This window comes from Thamnophis elegans, chromosome 3 (genome assembly GCF_009769535.1).
Source record: "Thamnophis elegans isolate rThaEle1 chromosome 3, rThaEle1.pri, whole genome shotgun sequence".
NCBI classification, from domain to species: Eukaryota; Metazoa; Chordata; class Lepidosauria; order Squamata; family Colubridae; genus Thamnophis; species Thamnophis elegans.
Genome location: NC_045543.1, coordinates 97,847,772 through 97,867,752, shown reverse-complemented (window position 1 = coordinate 97,867,752; position 19,981 = coordinate 97,847,772). Strand labels below are relative to the sequence as shown.

General features: G+C 34.9%; 1 protein-coding gene across 3 annotated transcripts in view; it reads right to left on the bottom strand.

Annotated features, from left to right (window-relative positions):
* The window catches only part of LOC116505584 (colorectal mutant cancer protein), a 172,149-nt gene that overhangs the window by 113,618 nt on the left and 38,550 nt on the right, over positions 1 to 19,981 (bottom strand). Inside the window, exon 1 of one of the 3 annotated variants that reach the window (XM_032212897.1) lies at positions 6,856 to 7,105. The exons of the other annotated variants lie outside the window; for them this stretch is intronic. The gene's annotated coding sequence lies outside the window, so the exon portion shown is untranslated. Of the gene's footprint in view, positions 1 to 6,855; positions 7,106 to 19,981 lie in introns of those variants that run through there. 3 annotated transcript variants of the gene reach the window in all.

The window sequence follows — 19,981 nt, the reverse complement described above, 5'->3', positions numbered from 1 at the left end:
AGCCATAGCTTGTTATGTCAATGTGACTCTATTACTCAATAGGCTTCAAGATACAATTCAAGATACATGTCATCACTTTAAACTCCTACATACAGTATGTTATAGAAGTGGGTCACTTTTGGATCACCTTCTCCAAATAATATCTGCTTGTTCAATATGCTTTCAAAAAGAGGTCATGCTCTAGATCCATGTCTTAAACATTGCAAACTTATGGATCCTAGGAAACATGCTTTTCTGATTGCCCTATCTGATCGTAGAATAATCTCCCCCTCCAATATATGACAGATGCCATTTGTTTGCCTTTAGAAAGCAAGCATTAAGGCCTGGCTTTTTCTCCAGTCTTACATACCATTCCTTCAACACCATTGCAACTTTGCATAGTCACTGAATGAGTGACCATTAAGTGAGGACTACCTGTACTTAAAGTCTGCTTAAATCCAATAAAACAAACATACACTGGATGCACAGATACTGTTTTTTAACCTACTTGTTAAAACATAGGCAAATTTCTAAAATGTTTGCAAAAACATGTCTTACATATTACTACAGAAAGAAAACAAGTTATCTAAAATAAACACAAAAAATTAAGGCTGATAACATTTTCAACTATGAGTCTATCTTTATTTAGTACCCTCTACAACAGGACTGTCAAACTCCTAGCATGCAGGCAAGATGTTGGCTACATCCATGCCCAATTTAGTGAAGGGGGGGGGTCCCGATATGTCATGTGACATTGCCGTGATCATGTGAGTTTGACACCCATTCTCTAAACTATGTAACTTTATCATTCCTACTTTTACCACTTACTGTTAATAGTTTCAGAGAACATGCTAAGTCAAAACACCTTATGGCTCTGAATTATTCACTTTGTTTAATATAATGCTCTACTTCCTATTGCCGCTGTTGCCTGACTGCTACTTCCAGATGGAGAAATTTCAGAATTCTATGCAGAGCTTTCTCAACTTTCCCTAGCCACTAAATCTATCATACTATTATGTGCAGAAAGTGATAAGTTATAACACTAAAAGAACAAAATAGATGAGTTAGGATCCTAAAGAATTTTATTAAATGCCTATCTTCAAGTTAGCATAAGCATTCCAGCAGTACTGCTGGATTTTCAAGTGGCATGACTGTACCCTATTGTTTCAAAATATACATTTAGTCATAAAAAGTAATAACTAAGCTCTCTTCCTTGATGGATAGTAGCCAAGGACTCATCAAAGTTCCTGTAAAGATCTGGTCCCTGAAAAACAGGAAACATTTCTTGGCTTTATTCCTCAAAAATGCAGCCTTCTTTTCCAGGTGGTGCAGACAGTTCCCTTTTATCATCATAATTAATCTTATTAAAGATTAACAAAAAATTCAAAACCAGAGAGGGAATACAAATGTACACCTCTGGTAAAAGAAAACAGTCTAACTATATTATATGCTGTTTTAAATAATTGTAATCTCTTACCATGAAATGTTTTCCCTCAAAGCATGTTAAAAGTAAAAGCTGAACAACACAGCTGAAATATAATCTTTATTTACTTGTATAAGAATGCAAATATCTAACATCAAGCACTTTTATGTGAGCACTCTCTCATTTCAAAAGCAGCTCCAGACTTCTACGATTATATTGTCATTGAGGAGTTTGGTAGTAAACTGATTCACTTCCATCTCAGTTGTGATGTTACTATGACTACCAGGTCTGGGCTGACAGCAGTAAACCATTGAAGTTTCACCTACTTCTCTGCTGATGCTATTCTGGATTTTGCAGCCCAAAAATGATAGCTCTAGGTCACTGATGGCTAACGGTTTTGTCCTCACGTGCTGAAAGCATGCGCGTGCCCACAACAGCACACATGTGTGCCCACACCCATAATGCAATGTGAGTGTAACTCCCCCAAAAACAGGCCACGGGGAGTGGACCACCACCCTGTGGTCTATTTTGGGCCTAGCAGGCCTGCCTGAAGGCTCCTGGGATCAAAAGCGCTGCATCCCCATGTTCCCCCTCCCATACATGCACAAGTGCCTCCCTCATGCGTGGCACAGACCCAAAAATCAGCTGGTCAGTGGGAGGCACACATGCATGTGTGGTGGAGCTGAGCTGAGCAATGGCTCACATGTCTGCAGAGAGGGCTCCGCATGCCAATTGTGGCACATGTGACATAAGTTCACCATCACGGCTTTAGGTATGATCAAAGCTACAAAAAGAAAAGAAACAAAGAAACAAAAAAAAGGGGGGACGAGACAACGATGACATTATTTTGCAACAGTGATGTTTATATGTGGTCTGTTTTCCATTGGGAAAACTCTTGCTTTATCTGTCCTTGCAGTTTAGCAGGCCATTAAAAACAATGCTTTTTTGAATTGAAATGAGATTTGCTGATTCCTCTTTCTCTTTTGGAGGGATGAGAAAATTCATTAAGTGGCAGTTGAGTCTCTTTTTTTCTTTTCCCTTTGGGGTAGGGGGAGGGAAGGTATTTTGATTATTTAGAAGTTTGGAAACAGTACATGACAAATTTCTTGGTTTTACTATAGCAGAAAAATAGACTCAAAAGTAGTAAGCAAGAATTCTGAGATGGTTCAAGAGACAATTCATATTTTGTTTCACCATCACCACTACCACCAGCACCTTCAAGAAAAACTGTTTCTCTCATGTAGTCTTTGTTGAACTGTGACGCAACTGGAGAAAACAAATCTATTTTCCTCTATAAATTCATTACAAAGTAAGATTACATAATTTCTGATTTGCACAGCATATTAATAGAATTTTTATTTTTCTTAACTGCACAAAGCAATACTAAATGTTCTCCAAAGGGTTGGCTCTTAATTATCCTCCCTATTCTATAAAACTGAAGGCAATGTTCAAAGAGGAAAGAAGGGGGGAACAAAAGCAATGTTGGAAGAAGAGGGAATATGGTGGTCTCTGTTAACCTCCCCCTCTAAAATGAACGATGATGAAATCTAGATAATAGCCAAGCAGATAGAAACAAACTAGTTGCACTAAGTTTGTTACTTTAATTTTAATTAAGGTAACTCTGGGTGGCTTACAGTAATAAAATTATATTTGCATGAAAATATAAATAAATGAACCAAATATTAAAATCTAAGGACGTAGGGAGAGCGGAATGGGGGGAAGTGGGATCTGTTGTTACTCATCAACCACCTCCGCTGTGCTGTTCCCCCATTGAGGCCCCAGGCCAACTTGCAGAGCCAGATCTTTAGGCCCTTACAAAAGGATAGGAGGGTTGGGGCCAACCTCACATTGGGGGCAAGACGTTCCTGAGGGCAGGAGCAACAGCAGAGAAGGGCCTCCTTTTTATACCTAAAGGCTGTTCCTCATTGATTTACTAATACAACTTCTGATTAAAATGTTCCTTCTATGAAAGACTTGTTACATAACTATACTTAGGTTTCAAGTTTGGCACAAGGAATATTTTTTTTCTGGCTTAAGAATGTACTTAAAGAACAAGAACAGTTAAAGATTCCAGAACCAAGCAAGGATCTTCAGCATGATTGTTAGTAGCCTTAATAGATTTTCAATTTTAACAATTTGCAGTTTGTAACACAGAACAATGTGGATCTATCTTTACTATAAGTTGCAGTTCTCACCCCCTAGAACGTATGCATTTTGTTTAAAAGTTATTACCTACTCACTTCCACTTCAGACCTTTTAAGTACAAAAGCAGGGACGGCTTGGTAGTCAACATATTCAATTTAGTATGGTCAGATTTTAGACCAACACACCCTACTGTGTCCTGAAAAAGCACACTAAACATTTCATTTCCTCTAGTGTGAAGTTGAAGGGTATTTTTGTGGGGGTGGGTAACTGATTTAAAGATGTTATTTGCAGGTTCCCATTGTTCAGCAGGAGGAACTCCCTCATTGTGTTCTCAGTGCATTCTCAGGATTCTGAGTTCAGCAGAGTGAATTATTGGATAGTCTGCTTTAATTAGCTTTGAGAAGCTTGGAGAGAAGAAAGAAAGTGCATGAAAATATTTTAAAAAATTCAATTGTGGATAGAGAGAAGTATAATTGCAGTGTGATTGAGATATAAAGGATCCTTTAGTGAAACGAGATTTCTTTACTTGTGCAGTTACTCATTTGTTCATCTAAAATTAACTGATGCAGAAACCTTGGCAGGTCCTTATTTGTAAGAAACAAAGTTTAATATTAAATCCAAACTTTATCTTCAAACACAAACTCAAACTTTGAAGGGCATATACAATTTTTAGTTTGCATTAAGGACATAATAGAGAGCTACGTTTAAGAAGGATAAGGGAAGCATTAGTATTCTCACACAGTAACACCAAAATTATATCTAAATTCTATATCAATCAAACTTAACTGTCTCTTTATTTTCAGAATGAAACTTTAAATTTTAAACTAGTGAATACCAAATTACACTTGATTATCTAATCTCTTTTAAATTCAGTATGGGTATAATTCACAGGACTTTCAACCTTTGAGAAGTGAAAAATGCATGTGCCAAAAACCCCTTTACTCCTTATAATAAGGTAATTCCTCATTAACTATAAAGTCTTCAAATATAATATTAGGTACCTTCTTCAACATCCAGTTAACTTATATACAACTGACAATGTAGGAAATAACTTCCTAAAGACTTTCTTTTCATTTTACTTGTTAGGCCAAAGCTATATATTCCTATTTTGGAACAGCTTTTATGAAAAGTAGTCATGGTAATTATTTGATATGTTTTTTAAGTGGCCAGAGATAAGGTTTTCTCTGTCATTTTATAGCAGAACTATTTTGATTGGTTGCAGATTTCAGATAAATATGTAAGGGCAAACACAAGTCTCAATAGTTCTGAGTTCCATAGGAATCTTCAAATAGAAGACTGACTCATCCTAAGATCCTACTTTCAGGTGCAAAGGTAATGTTGAATGCTAGTAACTTTAATAATCCCAAACCAAATTACCTAGAAATGCTGCAGGTGCTTCAATCTCCATGAAGGTTTGACAAAGAGTAGCATGAGTCATTCTTAAACCTGATCTGAGACTACAAACTTTGGGGATTTTTGCCAAACAACAGAGTTTAGCACTCTCCTTATAATTAGGACCAGCTGCAATGATACAATATTAAACTTCTGTTATGTGATAAGAAAAGTTGTTCTTTTGACATAGTGAATAAATTACCCTACACTGAATTCACTTGTACAGAGACAGCACACATATTATGTGTTGTGCTATTCTAGTTGAAATCTTAATTGCTATTAAGAGAGAAAAAATATTACAGTTTCAAAAATTAATGGTCAAAAATGGCATTTCAATCTGCAACAAGAAATAGATGTATTCGAAGAAAACTCTGTGTTTTCACAAACTGCTACTGACCCTTTAAAAATCATTCTCCCAGCTTCTACCCTTATAGTTTTATACTTTTTAAAAGACATATAGAGGAGGTTCCATATGGTTCCACTTAAGTTATTATAAAGAAGTCAGCTGACATATGAATTGACCTTTATTAGCTAGGTTGGAAATGATACCATGATATAATTCACATATTGCTTTTATAAGACTTATTAATATAAAACATATCAACTTCAGATTTTCATTTTATTTTGAATTTGTTTAATAGAAATAGTACAGCTCCATAAATGAAAAATATTTGAAACTTACCAAGGATTTATTAGCCAAATTATTTAACTTGTTATTTTTATAAAATAGAAAGAATATTTATATTTTACATTAATCAAACAGTGCTACAAACCTACACTTTGACAAATACTTTGAGGAAGTACTGAACACATATCTGCCCAAATTTATTAAAACAAAAACAAAAATTTGCAGCAGGAGTCAAACTTTTCCAAGAATTTTATTCATTCCTCCTGGAAGCTTCTTATATTACAATAATATAAAACTGAATAATTCAATCATGTCAAGTTATGTCAAAAACAATTGTGATAAGATGTTCAGATACAGCTACATTCTTAAATACATACAAGAAATACAAACGGATTAACAAAAGATAGAGGTCTCAAATTACCAGTTTTTCTCCATATTTAACTCCATACAATGCATAATTATATATATTCAACATTAGCTGGCCTTTTGCTACATACTTAAACACTGTACCTTTCCTATGAATTGGTTCAACTCCATGGCAGTTTTATACACCCACACCACACAGACACACAGTGTTTGTGCGTGTGTGTGTGTGTGTGTGTGCGCGTGTGTGCGCATGCATTATCATTTTTCTGGCAGTTTGTTTTATCACATTTTGAAGTTACTACAAAGAACAATAGAAGCTTTTATTAAAATGTACTATGTGTATGCTTTCGAAAACACATATACTTTAATAACAGGTAACATATATTTTACATTAATACAATAAGTTACTACTACTTTAAATCAGCTAAAATACAACTACCTCCCCCCCCCCTCAAAAAAATCTTTTTTTTAGCAAGAGCCTAGAATTAGACAGAAGACAATTAAAATAAATCAGATTCACACTGAAAGATTTTGGGAGGCTTTATTCCAGAAGTACTGTTTGGAAAATAAAGAGTAAAGATACAGAAAAGAAAAGAAAATGTAATGACCTTAGGAAAATAAACTTGATGGTTTTTTTTTAAAATGAGTTGAGAAAAGAAGAGTCACCTAAAATTTGAAGGGAAAAAAATCCCAAAGAAACAGAACTCTAAGATATAGTACATGTATTCTGAGGAAAATATATTTTAAGAACACAATCCCTATAGTATATTTTATAAATGCTCACAAATTGCCATGGTTTGATATGATTCTCAAAATCTATCTATATATAAATGACTTAAATTAACTGCAAACTGAAGAACACAAGAAATAAGTTTTTAAAATCAATATTAGAGGCAAACATAAGTCAACTAAATATACATACCAGTTGAGTTGTAATGAGTCTTCTTCATAAAAGAGCTGAATAAAATGTTAAATATTTTGTTTTAGTTAATTATTGTAGTTTCTCTTGATGAAAAAAGGTAGTAATCCATGAGTTGGTAACATTTAGCTCCTCAAAAAACAACCATGAAAATGTGTTTTCATTCCACTCTGAAGGGTTTATCAACATATTTGTTCTGTGTTGTGAAATGCAATTTTCCAACCAGCTCTTTTCCAGTTTGCTTCTTTTCTTAATGTCACACTAGCAAAGTGAAGCCAGATAACATTCTGTTTTCATAGTCACATTTAGAAAAAATATTCATAATAAAAATCTGGACTTATCTGGCCACTTCCTTTTAGGAAATCAACTCTACTCCACCCAACTCCCAACATAACAGAGTACTCTGTGTATATGAGACAAAATGAAAAAAACACATACACAATAGAGACTGACAGAGCTCAAACAAACAGATGATGCACATAGGGATATGTATAGTAACACCAGTTTGCCAAGCAAAAATAAAGTATCAAACTTTTTAATGTACGTGAGCAGAGATGTATGCGCCTAAACTACGTAATCACACTATATGCATGCAAAACTTTGTGTGTGATCCTTATCAATTCTAATAATGTTTGAGATAAACATTTTGTTATTACAGAACAGATTCACATAACAACCAGTTTATTAACTTAATAACTGCCATGATTCATTTAACAGCGTTGCAAGAAAAGTCATTAAACAGGGCAAAACTCACTTAACAAATGTCTTACTTGCAACACAAATTTTGGACCCTAATGTGGTCATCAGTCAAAAGAGAAAATAGTTCATTGGCTAGAGAGTTGCAATTGACAGAAAGAGAACATTATAATCCAAGTGTAGTTGATAAGTGAAAATACTCCCAGTGACATAGATGGCATGAATAAATTTCTTTTATCATAAAACATCTGAGCCAGGGTTGGGTTCCGGCAGAGACTACTGCCGGTTTGCTCAGGGATGCTTAGAGAGAAGAGGGGAGTGTCAACATCAATCCAGAACAGCCAATAAATACTGTTCTGTTTGCATCCACTTTGACTGCTTCTGACATCAGTGACACCTTATTTTTTTTGACTGAACAAAGTAACAAACACTTTACAAAAGAGGTGGCTTTTAGTTTCTTCCACATTGTAGAAATAAAAGAGTGATTATGGGAAAAAGAAAAAAGCGACACCAACGACAGTCTGCCTAATAACGTTAAAACATGAGTCCCAGATTATTTTTCTCCAAATTTCTCTGCAAAGTTGCAAGTATGGACTCCCAAAACTGCCAACACATTAACTGTCTACCTGCAGAGGGATCTCTTTAGCTCCTGCCTCTGTTAAATTATTAAAAAGTCTTGTCTTTTGCTATTCAGCACTGAGTTTTGTTTTTACTTTGATATAGCACACTTAACCTTGAAATTATTGAATCAAAACTTGGACTCTGATAGCATGTTTAATTCTGTCCTGAATTGTTTTTACTAGCTTGTTTGAAAATCTGCCACATGAAATAGTAGCTAAAAGTCATTTTTAGTGTGAAGTTGTTATTCAGTTAATTTTTGCTAAGTAATTTATTTCTTCCTGGGGAAAATATTTATTCCTCTGGATTTTAGTGCCTATATATTTCCACACACTTCTTACACACATAGAAAGAGCATTTATATCAGTGAAGCTCAAGCTGTACTCAGTACTGATAGAAGGGAGATTTAATAATATATCTTACACAGAGTACGTCTGTATTTGCTGAGAAGCTGTTGTTCAGTCAGCAGCACGTTTTATTTTAAATATTGTCCCATTTATTGCATTTGATGTGCAATATTCATACCTCTTTTTCTCAATTGATATAATTCACTTCTCACTTGATGACACTTGAACAAAGAACTTCGGGAACATCTATAGAATTACTGTTGTCCTTAAGAATTTCTGGACACAATCCTTAATCAGGTGAGGATTCTATCATTATTTCTGATATCTTTACATGCTATCACCAATCTCTTTTTCTTGCTTTTATCGTGCACTACATTACTGTTTTTTCTTTTGGGGAAGGAGTTTGGAACACCAACCAGAGTTGAACCCCTGCATTTTCCCACTTTTACAAAAAGATAATTTTAAGAACAATTGAAATGGCACTGGTTTAATACATGAAGAGGGGAGATTCTGCTTCTATTTCTTCACTATAGGTTCCTGTTTACTCATCATTTTCTGGGGCCTGGTTTTTTTTTTTCATCTTTTACTGATTTAAATTGAAGTATATTGCTTTTTTGGGGAGGGAATCATGTTATATAATTATATGAGTGTGTTTTATTCGACTGTATAGTGCAGTGATGGCTAACCTTTTACAGAGCAAGTGCCCAAAGCGTGTGCGCACAGACCCGAATGTGCATGTGTGCATGTGCACCCAAAACCCCAAAATGCAATGCACACATGTCCCCTGTGCATGTGCCCTGCTCCATACGCATGTGCATACCCCTGCCCAATGCCCCCCCATGCCCCACTCCACACGCATGCATGGCAGAGACCAGCTGGCCGGTGGGGGGTGCGCGCATATGTGTGGCAGAGCTAGACTGGGGCAATGGCTTGGAAAGAGTGCTGCGTGCCATCTCACGCATGCCATAGGTTCGCCATCACAGATATAGTGTTTAAATAAAATATTTATGACAAAATGTGACAGAATCTAGAACCAGCATGCTGGGTGGGGAAATACTAGTTGTTGAAGTCCACACATCTTAAAGTTGGTGAGGTTGACAAAACACTTCCACTTCTATCTCTTAAGTAATCTAGGCTCAATACTGGCTACTGCAGTTGTCTGGTGGAAAACATGTGAAAACAAATAAGTGAGGTTCAAACTGATTATATCTTTTCTAAAAATGTGATATTCAACAAGCACTCAAAAAAGAAAAAGGAGAAGAAAAGAAAAAGAGAATAAAAATTAGTTTATAGACTCAAACTATACTATTATCCTCCCTAAGTATCTGTTGCTCTTCACATTCAAGTCAAATATTTTCTCTTTCTAGATAGTGGGACTAAATCTATGATTACATTTTGCGGAAATTCTCTGGCAACTGATCCCTGCTTTTCTTGAAAAACATAATCATTTCTTTAACATAAATGAAATGCAGATATATTTCAAGATGGAATGCATTATTGAACTTTTATTGAAGGGTTTTCTTCCCAATTTTATGTTTTCCAGTGCAGTGAATATAATCAAATGCATGTGGAGGTATGCAATTATATGAGTGGCTGTAACAACAGAATCTTCTGTGCAATCCAGGCTGGAGAAAAAGATGCAGGTAAACTTAAGTAAAATCTTAAGAAAGATGTGAAATACCATTGTAAGAACTCCATAGTTCTTCTCCATAGAGCTATGAATTGAATTATATTCTTCAGCAATAACAATAAAATTTAAGCCATCTGGGAATATGGAACCATACAGTATTTCCTTTACCAGTGAATCACAGCTCAAATAATATTGCTACTAAAGGAAAACTTACACTGGTTGCATGGACTGGTTATTATGTAAAACATATGAATGGAATAAAAAACAAATGAGAAGGAGAGGAAAGCGTTCTATCCATCACCTTACACTTATTGATTTGGCTTTAACCAGTATTTTTCATTTAGAAATGAAGTAGCAATTTAGCTACATTTTCCTTCCACGTAGCTGTTTCCTAACTGCAGCCTTAGAAAGCAATCTGGAGTTTTGCATGATGTGTTGCAATTCATGAGGTACGAACAAATATAGCTAATATACCAAAGTTAGTTAGGCAATGGAATTAGCATAGAAAAAAGGAGATAGAATGATAAAAGCAAGCAACACAACGCAAAGGTTTCAGACAATCACAGGATTCATTTCTAGCAGCTTCAATGTGCTTCTTAGTTCCTATCAATAGGACAATAACATTTCTTAGAATACTCATTTATTAAAATGGTAAACTGAATTATGCCATTAAAAATATTCATGTGACACATCTTCTGCTGCTAGTTTACTAAGGACTGAAAATCTAATTCAGCCCCCTAGCATAAGCACAGTAATGAAAAACAAGCAATTTAATTCATAAGGTTAATTTATCAGCTGTCACCAGAGGAACAGATGGCTCTAAGCTTTGCTCATATTAAAATGAATAATACTATTAATACATTTTGAAAATTAAAAAGGAAAATGCAGAACCAAAAGCCAAGAAAAAAGGTTAAGTAAATCATACTAGGGTAAAATGATGCAGCAAGTAAATATTCAGAAAAGAGCTTTTTTAGTTGAAGAGCTCAGAAAAAAAAATTAAGAATGAAATGCTGACAGACACATTTGGCAACATTTGGATCACCATGTAATTATGGTTATTTCCCATCAAAATTGATGTTTTAGAGGTCAGTTCCCTATACATGAAGGTTAAAGCCTCAGGATAAGGGTAGGCAGCTCTTCAGACATTTTGAATTTCAATTTTCTTCATCTTTAGTGAATAAGGCTGATGGTGATGAATTATGGGAGTTTTGACAAAGCCACATCAGTTTTGAAAAATAAATTGAAGAAAAAGAATAAAAAGGCTTATAAAATTGTGTCCTGCATGAAAAAAGTAGGAAGTTCTATGTTAATCATTCTGTCATATAAACTACGGATTACTCAAGTAAATGGCCTAGCAAAACACATACAAGTTTCCAACAAAATTTACAGACAGAAAAGCGCTATAGCACTTCTTACTGACAGCTATCCAGCGTGTCTAAAGATTTCTACTGGAAAAAAACATACTAATTCACAAGACAGCCTATGCCACAATTGACAGCTCTAACATCAGACTTCAAATATCTAAACCAGAATCTGATTCCCCTGAGATTGAACTCAGTGCTATTGGTCTTGCACTTTGAGGCAATAGAAAACAAGTTGATCCCTTCCTCTACATATCAGGTATAAGAAGTCTCCTATTCTATATTCCCACATTCCTTTCCTCTGTAAATAAATATATCCAGTTTCTTTAATTGTCCCTTTCAGGACTTGTTTACTATCCCATGATCAGCAGTCTCCATTATTTAAAGTGACCAGATGTCCCGATTTCAGTGGAACACTCACGATTTCTAACAATTTGTCCCGTGTCCTGGGGCGTTTTAAAAAGTCCCGATTTTCTGGCTTCATGTTGAAAGCCCAGTGGATTTGCTGAAGAAATCCTAACTGGGGCAAGACAAAAGACACTCTGTCTAACTACCTCTCTCTGTCTCAGTACTTTCATTGAAGATATTAAAATGTTAAAGCAACAAAACGGACCCCCCCGCCCTTTTACCTCATTTTATAAGGAAAAATTTATATTTGTAAATTGTAGTTATGTTGAAATTAAAAAAAATATTACAATACTATTTTTGCGTTGCATGAAAATTTTTATTGCTCCGTATAAAATTTTTAATCAAGCCCCCCCCCGGGTCAAATTTACCAATCTGAAAATCTGGTCACCTTACCATTATTGTCATTAAGCGAGGATCTCTAGTTTCATGGGTTGTTAAGTGAATGACTGTGGCTCTTACATCCAGTTTTAATTTCTTCAAATAATGAAATATTTTCTTTTCTTTCAGACCCTCCAGCTTTCTTGTGAGCAGTGGCCACCCAGAGCATATGTGAGTGATCTCTTCATTTTCTCCAGAGAAGCCCTGCAAGACCGTCACCTCATCTAATCACAATTCTAGCTTTGACACTTCACACTTACAGAGATATTCAGCTTGCCATTTTTCCCTACTGGAAATCCCCAATGACTACTTTTTGGAAGATGGCAAGTCATGGTCACATAAGGCGCTTGCTTAATTGCTGCTGCTAAGTGATGTGGTCATGTAATATCACACTTATGACTGCATTGTTTAGTAATGAAAATACTAGTCCCAATTCCATAGTTAAAGCAAATACTCTATGAAACAGTCTTCAAATATTTATATGGCTGTACATAGGGACAAATCTTAAGAGAAAGCGATTACACAGGCACTGTAGTTTGAGTTTTATGCAACCATATACTTGACTGACTTCTGTTCAATAAATAAAGCTGCCCTGTAAATGGTCTAGCCAAGTGAGTAGTATTTCTTCAATAGGTAGAAGTCTCTTTACTTCTTAATTTTTAATCAAAGATTCCAGAAACTGAGCTTGCAATTTCTAAAAGGAATGAACAAAATCCTCTACCAAAACCACAGTATTAAGATATTCTAACTCTTCTTCCACTTCATAAATATTTTAAAATATCAAATGTCAATTATAAACATCTGCACGTTATATAGACCACTCCTATTCACCCACATAAGTCTTAAATAGCTTATTCCTTCTCCACTTTATAAAAAGAATGGCCGATATGATATAGGACAATCTTTTCAGAGGACATCAGTTACAGAACTCATTTCTGAAGAAATTTTGCTATTCCCTCTTAGCGGACTATTCAAAAAAATCTCTGCAAGTTAAGTTGAATTACAAAACATTAAATTTAATAAAATATACTTTTTTCTTAATCCACCTTCATTTCAAGGTACACCACACTTAAATATATTAGCTGAAGAACGACTGTACTCCCTTGTCCCAGAGTGACGAAAATTCATAAAAAACCTACTGCCACCTACAAAGTTTCATTGGTAAGAATGTTATAAGCAAGCATTTTTAAAATTCAATCTACATTTTTTTCCACACAGAAGTGTGGCGATGGTGTGTGTATATGTGTGCATCCTACTGCTAATAGCTCTTGGCCAGCCTTTTATAAGCACTGGTTCTTACAGTACACTGTAATAATTGACAGCATTAGCTCTAAAGTATTTTCATAGAATTAATAGAACAAGAAGCCAGTATTTTTCTTCTGTGCAATATGTATTACATTAAAATTCTCTTGGATAAATAATAGGAAAATTTAGTTGGTTCCTTACTAGTGAAATTAGTTAAATGAAAATACTTTAAAACTTTAATGCTGTCAGACATTTAAATGTACCACAGTAATAAGTCCTTGTGTTCTGCAAGGCTGGGGAATTTCCTGGTCATAAGAAGGAGTTGTTGGTGCTCTATCAGTGAAGCTTTTCCAACAAAGGATATATAATCATTTGTCAGGGATGGTCTGAACATTCTTGCCTTAGGCAGGAAGGTTGGCTTAGAAAACCTACAATACTTTTACAAACTTATGATTTTAAATTCTTAAGAACTTCCACATAATGCTATATGAATTAACTCAATGGAGTTTCTATCAAATCAAATCTTTATTACAGTCATAGACCAATATACAGACCATATAAAATACATTAACCAAGTCTGTTTGGATTTAGAAAAAAGTATTAGATAATAAATGCCACAGCCTAAATATCTGTACTTACTAAAAGCTTCTAAAATGATAGGTATAGTAGAGTAAAATGAAGTTGGTGAGAGCAGTTGCTTTTACTTAAAAATATGACAAAGTTATGTTAATGGAATTGCAATTTATATCATGAAACCATCTACTGTTTTGCCTCAGTATGATTTAGTAGCTTTAAAATTGGTGAGGGTTTTGAGACTGAATTGATTGCAGACGTTGGTAAAATAATATATTACATCTACTAGAAGAACAATTACAGTAAATGCAATACTCATTATGATGAAGAATACAACAGTATTATCACTGCCTTGTTTATACAATGCACAATTTGACATAAACTTTATAACACTGCAATGGCACATATCCTTTGACAAAGCCATTGATGCTATGCAGGAAAGCAAATATAATGTGTTACCCCTCAGGTTCAATCAATAAATTCTTATATGCCAACTAGGAAAACACATGGGTTCACAAATTATATTAAACCATAATTTGGTTTTGAATTAGTCTGTTGTATGAACAATCATTGTGACGTGTAAGCCACAGCTAACAATGTAATGCAATAATTAAGCCCAGTGATCGAAGAGCTTTTGTCTTCTATTATTACACTAGAAAAATACATGTGCAAAACTGGTTCTTAACTAAAATTTCTTAAAACAAATACTTATCAAAGTAATTCTCTCTCTTCTATTATATCTAGTTAAATGTTTATAACACAATCACAAGTATCTTCATTAAAAAAATTAAATAATATATAAAGCCACTGGACCTGGACATTACAACCCTGATAATAGAGTAGAGTAAAGTAGAAATAGAATAGAACAGAATCTCCATATTCTACATTCAACTGTTCTATTATCCAAAATAAAGATAATTTCCAGTTTTCTAATACAAAACAAATATTATAGAAACAACAATTCTTGGTTTTTTTTAATCTGGTGATTGCTATCTAAAAGATAATTGCCAACAAACATCAGCTAGATGTCAGAATTTAGACTTAATATGGTTGCCTTCTTGTGCATATGCAAATTAAAGAGATTATCTGTCACTTGCTCCAATTACAGTCTACTTTGTGATTCTGCTAGGAGGAGGGCAGAAGTTCTTAGGTAAGAATGGAGACACGGATATAATATATGATTCATCATTGATTAAATTAGTAGCCAAAATGAGCAAGTACTATAGCTAGGCTTCTTAGAAGCTGAAAATCCTTAAGAACGTCTTAAGATATATCTATATGTAGGACTTAACATGGTTCAGAATTAAAAGTAGAAAGGTTTGCAGAATAAATTTTATGTGCAAGCAGTAATTGAAAATTGTTTTTTTCATTTATTATTTTTCAAGCATCATGATCCATACCTTAGGAATAGTTTTCATAAATATTTACTGTAGTCAAACTATTTCTTTTGTAAAATATGTATTGCGCAAGGTCTTGGATGTGGAGCTTTTCTTTCTCCCAATGGCCATTAACATTTATTCACCTATACATACTAGATGCACAAATATTCTTAAAAATATAATCTGGCTTTTATGATTCTCTTAAATCAATCGGTTGAGTTGAAGCAATTTCCTATAGGAACTTTCATGACAAAAGACAAAAAGAAACATACTAATCCACAAGTGCATAATCTGACCTCAAAGACAAATGTAATCTCCAAAAGTTTTAGATGTGCACAATTCTAGGCACCTCCAACATTTCTGTAACTGTTAATGTAGGAAAAAGAGTGAATTATTAATATCTGATAAACAAGTGATCACATGAATTATAATTTTAATGAAATATTAATGAATTGAAAGCCAATACAATTTCACCCACCCTTCCCATGTGTATTCCTAAACATGCCATTGACAAACAATATCCTTAGTTTAAAGGAAGCTAATACCCCTTGTGCTTCTGTGAAATCATGAAGGTAATTTTAACGTTATGTGAACCTATTCCAAATAGAAAAGTATATTAGACACAGAAATGTGAAACCATTGCTGATAATAAGGTTACTTACTTCATAATGATTCTGCATACATTAGGTTGGCAAAAAATTAGCAATGTGTGACTTCCGTCACAGCCTCTGGTGGTGAAAATTGAAACTCCTCTTGTCATAGGATCCTTGCTTCATCCAGCAAAACTTGGGGTGGGGTATGAGTGTTTAAAATAAAAATGGGATGGGCAGAAATGTTGGCAAGCATCTTTTGCAAACCTGGCTGAAATACCAAATCAGGAGGAGTGGCTGTCATTATTTTTAAAAACATTATTTTTATGTGATACAAATTACCACGGAAAGCAAATCAGAGAGCTATAAATCAGTTTTCCATTTTCTGTCATTTTACTTTTTCCCAAAGGGAAGCTCTTAATTTATTTAACTTATACACCTCTGTCTCCTCATGGATTCCAAGAGGTTTAGTGTATATCCCTAACCAAAATATCAGTTAAAACCATGTCATTAAAAAAATAATTATATAGCAATTACTCTGTGAGCAGAACCCAGCCACATTATAAACTTTAATTGTGATTATAAATGCAATGTTCTAGAGAACACTTTCATTTTTATGTCTTTCCTGAAAACCATCAGGGAGGAACTGCAATTTCCACATATTGGGATTAGATAGAAGTGGCTCAGTGGCTAAGATGCTGAGCTTGTCGGTCAGAAAGGTCAGCAGTTCGAATCCCTAGTGCTGCATAATGGAGTGAGCTCCCATTATTTGTCCCAGCTTCTGCCAACTTAGCTGTTTCTAAAGCATGTAAAAGATGTAAGTAGGAAAATAGGAACCACTTTGGTGGGAAATGACAATGTTCTGTGTGCCTTCGGCGTTTAGTCATTCCAGCCACATGACTATGGAGACATCTTCGGATAGCGCTGGCTCTTCGGCTTTGAAATGGAGATGAGCACCGCCCCCTAGAGTTGGGAATAACTAGCACATATGTGCAAGGGGAACCTTTACCTTTACCTTACCTTTAGAAGGGACTCAAGAATTTGTTAAAAGGACCCGAGTTTATTTGTTTTGCTAGACTGTATATTAAAATGAATGTGTATTTTAAAAGGATGTATAAAAATTATAAAGTGTTGCTAAACCGTTCCAATAAACCATGGAGGAAAGCAAATGTTCATTTTATCCCTTTATAGTGATATGGAAGCTTTTGTAATTATCATAAATGACATTTGATTATTCCCCAAGATACATAAGATTTACCATAGTAGACACTTGCTGGATACTATGCTCCTCTGCTAAACACAAATTTAGACCAGGTTTCTTATTTGCTGTTGGAATTCAATTTCGGATATCAGCAAACAGAGCCTGCCCTTGTCTTGTTATTGCCTTATTTTGAGTAGAAATCCATCAGATGTTAAATATACTACTTGATATACCTACATCCTTTTCAGCTATATTTCGAGTGACAGAAATCTATCATGACATCAAGAATTATATTAATATATAATTGAGGATTATTCCATGTACCGTGTTTTTGAATGATATGCTATGTATAGTTTTAAAGTAAAATATTTCTCTAAATTATACCATAGTGTGTTTGACCCCAATTATAGTTAAATCTATATCTGTGTAATTCCATTATTTCCAGGTGGACTAGTGGAACTTCATAGGAAAAGTTTGCAAATGTTTTAATTTATCTTCCCATTACATGTAAAAGATTTATAGTTGTTTCACAATAGCATATTAAATCTTAATACATACAGAGATATACTTTCAGGGATAGTTGATGTGTTCTGAAGCAGAGTCAATAAATTATAACTTTAGTAATAAAATATACAGTCCTTGTCAAGTCCTGCTATACTATCTCACTATGGCAATGGGGAAGTTCCTAGCATAGATAAGCATAAAAGAAACATCCCACCACATCTGTACGAAAGAACAGAAAGAGAAATAAACTGAAAGTCACTAGAAATTGCCAAGAAGACAAAAATCTCAGAAAAGAATCTAGCAAAGAATTTCATACAAAAAGCAGCATTGCTATACCTACAAAGATACCAAAGATAGAAACATATGGAAAAAACAAGGAGACAAATAACGACTCAATTCAGAAAATCCAATCAGGAACTGAAAAGAACCAATATACTCATTATTGTTTATGGTGATGCATGCCTTGATAATTTCCCACTTGCATTACTGCAACATCCTCTGCAACATGGATGCTCTTGAAGACCACCCAGAAGTTGCTACTGGTTCAGAATGCAGCACCGGGCATCGTGATGGGTAGCCCTAGGTCCGTGGTGGCAAACCTATGGTATGCGTGCCACAAGAGGCACACAGAGCCATCTCTACGGGCATGCAAGCCATTGCCCAGTTCAGCTGCACTGTGCATGAGAATGTGCCTCCTGCTGGCCAGCTGATTTTCAGATCTCTGCTGGGAGATGCGCATGCATGGGGGAGGTTGCACATGCATGGGGGCTGCAGTGCCCCCGCACTCCATTTTTAGCCCCAGGAGGCTTAGGCCTGCTAGCACCAAAATGGGGATTATGTGTGCATGCGCAGTGGGTGGGGGAAATGGGGCTTGTGGGGGGCATTACATTATAGGTTTTTGCATGCGCGCACTTGCTTTTGGCACCTGAGGAAAAAAACGTTTGCCATCATTGCCCTAGGTTTACCAATGTAACACTTCTGTAGTATGAGTTTCTTTTCAGAAAAAATTCAAGATGCTGACTACTACCTTTAAAGTTCTACATGGCATTGGGGTAGGTTATCTGAGGGATTGGCTCTCCCTAAGGACATCTATCCATTCTACCAGATCAGATATGGTGGGCATCATCCAATCCCTTTCCTTAAACATTGTCATATTGTGGAATCTAGGAAATGTGCCTTTTCCATGCGGCAAATCAAGTTTGGCAAGCTCCCGTGATTGACTAAATAAATATTTTAAATAAACAATATCCAAGATACCTTAGAAGTTAGTTCTTACTTACAAGACCTATAGTACTAGAAGATGATATTAGACCTGATAATAATCAAACTGAAATGCTACAGGAATTGATCTGCAGAAATATCTGTAGAAATACGGTAAGCTATATTTAAAAAAATCAGTAAAAGTTCTGACCAAACTATACTAGTATACAAACTACACTATAAATCTGGAAAGCGATACAGTGGCCCACAAATTGGAAGTGGTAGCTTATGTACCAATGCCAAAGAAAGGAGACTTAATAGTGTGTGTCAACTATCATACAGTACTCTTACTTTCACATGTCAGCAAAATAATGTTTAAGATTAATTGATGCAGATCAGAACCCAATATGGAAATGGAGTTGCCAGATGTTTAAGCTGACTTTCGAAAAGCTTGAAGAATAAGGGACATTATTGCCGATGTGTGCTGGATAACTGAGGAATAATACCATAATGAAGACAATATGTGCTTCATGAATTATAGAAAGGTGACCATGTCATGCTGTGGAATTTCCTTAGGAAAATGGGAATCCCAGAATATCACGTTGTGCTCATGGGAAGCCTATATATAAGAATGGAAAAAATAGAATCAGGACAGAATATGACAAAACAGAAAGACTCCAACTGAACAAAGGAGTAAGAAAAGGCTGTATATTCTTTTTTTATTGAATCTAAATGCTTAATATACATTGACAGAATGCAATTGGAAATAAATGAGCATGATTTTAAAAACAGCAATAATTCACATTGTGCTGATAAAGTAGTTCAGTACCTGAAAATTTACCGTAAATCAACTGGAAGCTCTAATTATGATAGTCAGGGACGATACTAAAAAAAATAGAACTAATTTCAATACAAAGAATACCAAACTAATAGAACAGGTATAGCAATCAATCTTAAAATTCAGTATGAAGAACTTGATAGTCTTTTTTGACTGACTAC